Source organism: Bufo bufo, chromosome 7, assembly GCF_905171765.1.
Source record: "Bufo bufo chromosome 7, aBufBuf1.1, whole genome shotgun sequence".
NCBI classification, from domain to species: domain Eukaryota; kingdom Metazoa; phylum Chordata; class Amphibia; order Anura; family Bufonidae; genus Bufo; species Bufo bufo.
This window is the reverse complement of record NC_053395.1, coordinates 183,621,070-183,627,069: the sequence shown is the minus strand read 5'-3', so window position 1 is coordinate 183,627,069 and position 6,000 is coordinate 183,621,070.

The following is a 6,000-nucleotide window of genomic DNA, read 5'->3' as shown; positions in this document are numbered from 1 at the left end:
CGCTGAGACGTGGGGGGGACAAGGATCGGATTCTACGTAAAAAAGAGCTCAAATGGATCTTTGAGATGAGAGCACTCCAACCATTCGGAATGAATATAGAATTCTCTGTATCAAATGTGTAATGGTTCAGAGTGACCTTTGAACTGGTTCACTGTATAGTGTTTTTTAATTGTATTTTGTTTTTCATTGATTCACTATCACACTTGTTTCCAACCCACACTGGATCATGGCACACTGAGTTATTAGGGGGCTCGTTCCTGTCTGCACCCCCGCTGTGGGTGTGGTTATCTCCTTCCACACGTCACCGCGGTGGGCGGTGTTGGATCCTGGATGCGTCTCTGGCAACATGGAGCTGGTTGGATAATAGAGAGGCGGGGCCATTATGTCACCTAGGCCGGGTTTCGGCCGGAGACATAAAGACTGAGGGCCCCTGCCTATATCTCTTCTGACGGTCCCCGGTTGCGCCAGAGGATATTATGCGGTTGGCGATGAGCTCTGATCGCCGCATCGCTTGGCCCGGGACCCGGCCGCCGGCACTGGTGACGTGGGGCTATGGGGTGACCGCTCTCATTGCGTGGAGGTGGGCGGATCGGCTCATTGGCGTCCCTAGCAACGGTGCGCATAGCGGAGGATGTGTGGAATGACGCGACGATCACCAGGGCGGAGTTACTCGCGGTCAGGTGATCTCGGGTCAGCTGGGTAGTGACGCAGTTCCGCCTTCCCTGACATGCGCACTGGTGGCCTAGGAACGCCAAGGAACATGTGTGCCCTGAAGGTATGTGGAGGTATTGGATCTTATATATATATGATTGGTGTACATTGATACACTGAGTGGGAGCACTGCAATATACATTTTTAATGACATTAGCACCTCACTCATTGTGTTATTGGCCACTCCTGTGTGAGTGGGTGTGTCTTAATATATTTAAACGGATACTTTTAGATTTCACATTGTGTTTGATAAAGGCTGCGGATCAGCCGAAACGTCACAACCTGCTGCACGTTAGTTCACTTGGCGATCCCCATTAAAGGGTTTTTTACCGGACATGCTGCCTCCATCTTCTTTTCTGGGACTTGTTACGCAGGAGCCCTGATGAATCTTGGACTCCAGGTAGGCTGTTGCATTCCAGATGACCTCAAGATCTGGTGAGTGCGATTCCACAATTATTTTTTGTCATGGCCTGAGAGAAAGTTCCTTCAGTCATATTGAGCACCTCTATATAGAGCTTCTGGAAATGACTGGGCGCCACAGTAAATTTGTGAACAGGCCCACTTCCCCCCCCAGCAACTTCTTTGGAACCCCCTCCTCTTGCGCAACCCCTACTCCTGTGGCTAGTCAAGATTATGCTCTCAGATGAGGGCCAGCAGCCGCTCGATCCATTTTCTACAGTGTCACTATATATAATATCATTGTATAATACTGCTGAGTGGGCCCTGACAATAAAATCTTTTAGTCCTCATCCTGGGTGAGCCCCTTCTGAGTTACGCACCTGAACACAGGCATACAGAAGAGGGTACAACTACTGTATCTGCGCTTACAGCATTTAGTACTGCTCCCACTTGCAAAATGAACACTAAATTACACTAAGTGCGGAGATGATGGTCCCTCACTGTGACACCAAGCTTGGGGGGGAGAGAGAGAGATATTACTAGGAAAGATATTCAAATTAGCTTTCCTAAGCCTATCTGATGCCATCAGATGTAAAACGTGCTAATTTTCATGTATTTTTCCTAGAAATCCAGAGGAACGTTGACAGGGGCCCTCCGTAAGAAGAAACAGTACCCCAACCAAGGCCTCTCAGGCAGCCAAGCACATCACTTTATAATGTGTTTTACCTGCGGCTTTCCCCCTGTGTAAATTATGGCGTTATGATTAACTAAATGGCTCGTACAAAAATACAGTAAGAAGCTGTTACACGGAAAATCCCCATAAAAGACAAACATTAATGGTCATGAAAATGGGTAGATGTCTGGCTTCTCACTCCCCTTGCACCTCTATGCCAGCCCTATTGCAGCTTAGTGCCCTAATTCTGGGGCTGAATGGTGACTTTACTGAATGATAGATAGAGTACACAGGAAAATTCCTTGAACGCCATCTGTAGCTTGAAAAAAATTGGATAGGTATGCTAAAGACTTCATGTGACCTCGGCCTAAAGGAATCATGCACAAGGCTATATTACGGCTCCGTTTTTTTATGGATCCATGGAGATGGCTTCCTAAGAGGTGCATGAGCCCTCTTCTACATTACCACCGTAGCATGGCTTCTAGGGGAGAATACCTTTGTACACAAGGAGTCCAATGGATCCTTTACACCAGAAGGCTACATTTAAAGGGGTATTCCAGCTTTTAGATATTAAGGACCTATCCTCCAGATAGGTCATCAGTGTCAGACCCTCACCGATCAGCTGTTTTCAGCAGGTGATCATTTCAAGTGAATGGGAGCTGAGCTGCACTACGCCACTACTACACAATGGACTGAGCCTTATGCTTCTGGCTCAGTCCACTGCCTTTCGGTACCGATCTGATGTTGATCACCTATCTGGAGGATAGGTCATCAATATCCATAAACTGGAATACCCCTTTAAGGGACCAATATGGCCTCTGTGCACTGTTGGGCATGAACTTTTAGAATGTTCTGCTAGGCCTTTCATCAGAAGCCATGTCAATCTCCGAGAAAAAAAAAAAATCTATTTCAGTTTCACAGTAGTTTTGTAAACATAAGCAGCTTTTAGTTGTCCTGGGCTGCACACATTCCCATGAATATAAGAGTCATGGAAAGTCATGCCTAGAGATGCCTCTATCAATCAGATAGTTGTCCAGCACTAAAACAAATTAATATCATGCCATTTAGGCTACTTTCACACTCGCGTTTGGTGCGGATACGTCATGGATCCGCACAGATGGATCCGTTTAGATAATACAACCGTCTGTATCCGTTCAGAACAGATCCGTTTGTGTTATCTTTAACATAGCCAAGACGGATCCGTCTTGAACAGTTTTGGATCAGTTTTCTATTGTGCCAGATTGTGTCATAGAAAACGGATCTGTCCCCATTGATCAGTCCCCCAGGACGGATCCGTTTGCCTCCGCATCCTCAGGCAGAATGGAGACGGAACGGAGGCAAACTGATGCATTCTGAGCGGATCCTTTTCCATTCAGAATGCATTAGGGCAAAACTGATCCGTTTTGGACCGCTTGTGAGAGCCCTGAAACGGATCTAACAAACTGAAACCAAAACGCCAGTGTGACACCGCTACGAGGCTCATTTAATAACTGCAATAACTAAGTGAATCATGAATATCTGCTAGGAGTAGCAGTTGACAGATGAAGAAAGTAGATCCCCTCCATGAAAATAAAACTGCGCACGAGTTCTTAACACAACTTCGCTGCCGTCATATTCCACATACTGCCAAACCAGCGTGTCATCCTTCAAGTCCAGTGACCACAGAGACAGCCTCAATCTTGGCAGGGCACACACAACCCAGTCTATGACCAGCACCATAATTTACTTTCTGGAGTGTACGCTGAGGAATTATAGTAGACTAAAAGTATATGACCTCATTCAGTGCAATGGTGAAAAATAATACGCAAGCCATCTCATAACACTAAACTATGATATTAAATCCGACCTCGGTATGAAGTGCTCGATTGATTTCTTCTATTAAAACAGATTACAATATAAATTCTGTACCCAAAAAAAAGTGAACAGGAAATTGGAAATGTGAGACTTGTATTTTCTTATTATAGCCCAGGAGAAGAAAAAAACATGGTGACTATAAAAAGGACTGGTGCCAGAATTATGATCAATGCAAGATGAATGCAATGAGGACATGGCGCTCAATATACTGCATAGACACCCTTGGAACCTGGAGGGGTGACTACCCCATGGATACCCACCAGGTATTTATTAATCTGTTCGCCAACCTTGACAATCAGAGATGCTAGCATAACCACTTCATAACCCTAGACCACCAGGGATGCTGGCATTAAAGGGGTATTTCCATCATACAGGTTTATAGTATACAACAGGATATAAATTGTCCCTCTGTGGTGGCCATCAATAGCCATCCTAGAGCACCCGGACTAATATTATCAATACCAGAAATTTTCAGTGAACCACCCCTAGCTGCCAGGTAAGTATTTCAGTAGTTTTAGAGAATGGAGTATTACAGTATTCAGGTGGTACTGTGACAAAGAGAATGCCATATCTCTCTGCAATGATAAGACAATGATTGTGAATAAATGCTTTGTTCCTAAAAACTCACTGTGAACGGGCTTGCATAAATTTTCCTTAAAGAGGTTATCCCATGAAAAGTATTATTATACAATGAATAGGGCATTTCAAATGAAGTATTATTCCAATATACATGCACTAAAAATATTGTAATTTTTTCTGTACATTTTCCTCTCTGGTAGCGCCCCCTGCTGTTTATTCTTCTGGTCCACCTTTTCCTGCATTCAGAGGTGGACTGACATGCTCAGTAGCTTCCCTGCTCATTTCTCCTCCCCTCAGTGCCGGTGTACTGATCTCATAGAGAGGAGGTGAAGTGGTCCAGACACCTTCCATCCTTCATCCCTACTTCTAAATTCATACACGTATATAGCTATATCTCTCTCTAGACAGCGGAGAGGGAAATTCTGGTGGTGTTACATAGCCTATGTATCTCTGGGGCTGTATGCAATGGAATATTTTGCATGCAGAGGGGAAACAAGAGCAAACGGCAAGGCATCCTGGAAAATGCAGGTACTCAATGAGCTGCTGCCCACCACAGGAAGGAAACAAACTCCTCCAAATATGTGAGTTAAAAATAACTTACATTTCTGTAAATTTTTGATTTTATGATTGCAGAGATGTAAGAGTTAAACATTTTGCTCAAACATAAATCCTTCTCATCATAAAATCAAAGATCTATGGACCAAGCAAAAGGTTTGGGAGACTCGGACAGACTTGCTTGGTTTGAGGGCTTGATAGGCCGGGACAACTCGGCTGGTACACTATCCGAAATGTACAGCAGACTCCAAAGTACTCACTCTATAGGGCTGGGCAACAAGGTGTTTAGACACTGGGAGAGAGAACTCAAGGATGACTCGCTGACAACAAAGCTAAGGGCGGGACTGGAGAGAGTGAGACAGGCCGTGAGTTGTGAGAACTGGAGAGAGTGAGACAGGCCGTGAGTTGTGAGAACTGGAGAGAGTGAGAAAGGCCGTGAGTTGTGAGAACTGGAGAGAGTGAGACAGGCCGTGAGTTGTGAGAACTGGAGAGAGTGAGACAGGCCGTGAGTTGTGAGAACTGGAGAGAGTGAGACAGGCCGTGAGTTGTGAGAACTGGAGAGAGTGAGACAGGCCGTGAGTTGTGAGAACTGGAGAGAGTGAGACAGGCCGTGAGTTGTGAGAACTGGAGAGAGTGAGACAGGCCGTGAGTTGGGAGAACTGAAGAGAGTGAGACAGGCCGTGAGTTGTGAGAACTGGAGAGAGTGAGACAGGCCGTGAGTTGGGAGAACTGGAGAGAGTGAGACAGGCCGTGAGTTGTGAGAACTGGAGAGAGTGAGACAGGCCGTGAGTTGTGAGAACTGGAGAGAGTGAGACAGGCCGTGAGTTGTGAGAACTGGAGAGAGTGAGACAGGCCGTGAGTTGGGAGAACTGGAGAGAGTGAGACAGGCCATGAGTTGTGAGAACTGGAGAGAGTGAGACAGGCCGTGAGTTGTGAGAACTGGAGAGAGTGAGACAGGCCGTGAGTTGTGAGAACTGGAGAGAGTGAGACAGGCCGTGAGTTGTGAGAACTGGAGAGAGTGAGACAGGCCGTGAGTTGTGAGAACTGGAGAGAGTGAGACAGGCCGTGAGTTGTGAGAACTGGAGAGAGTGAGACAGGCCGTGAGTTGGGAGAACTGGAGAGAGTGAGACAGGCCGTGAGTTGTGAGAACTGGAGAGAGTGAGACAGGCCGTGAGTTGGGAGAACTGGAGAGAGTGAGACAGGCCGTGAGTTGTAAGAACTGGAGAGAG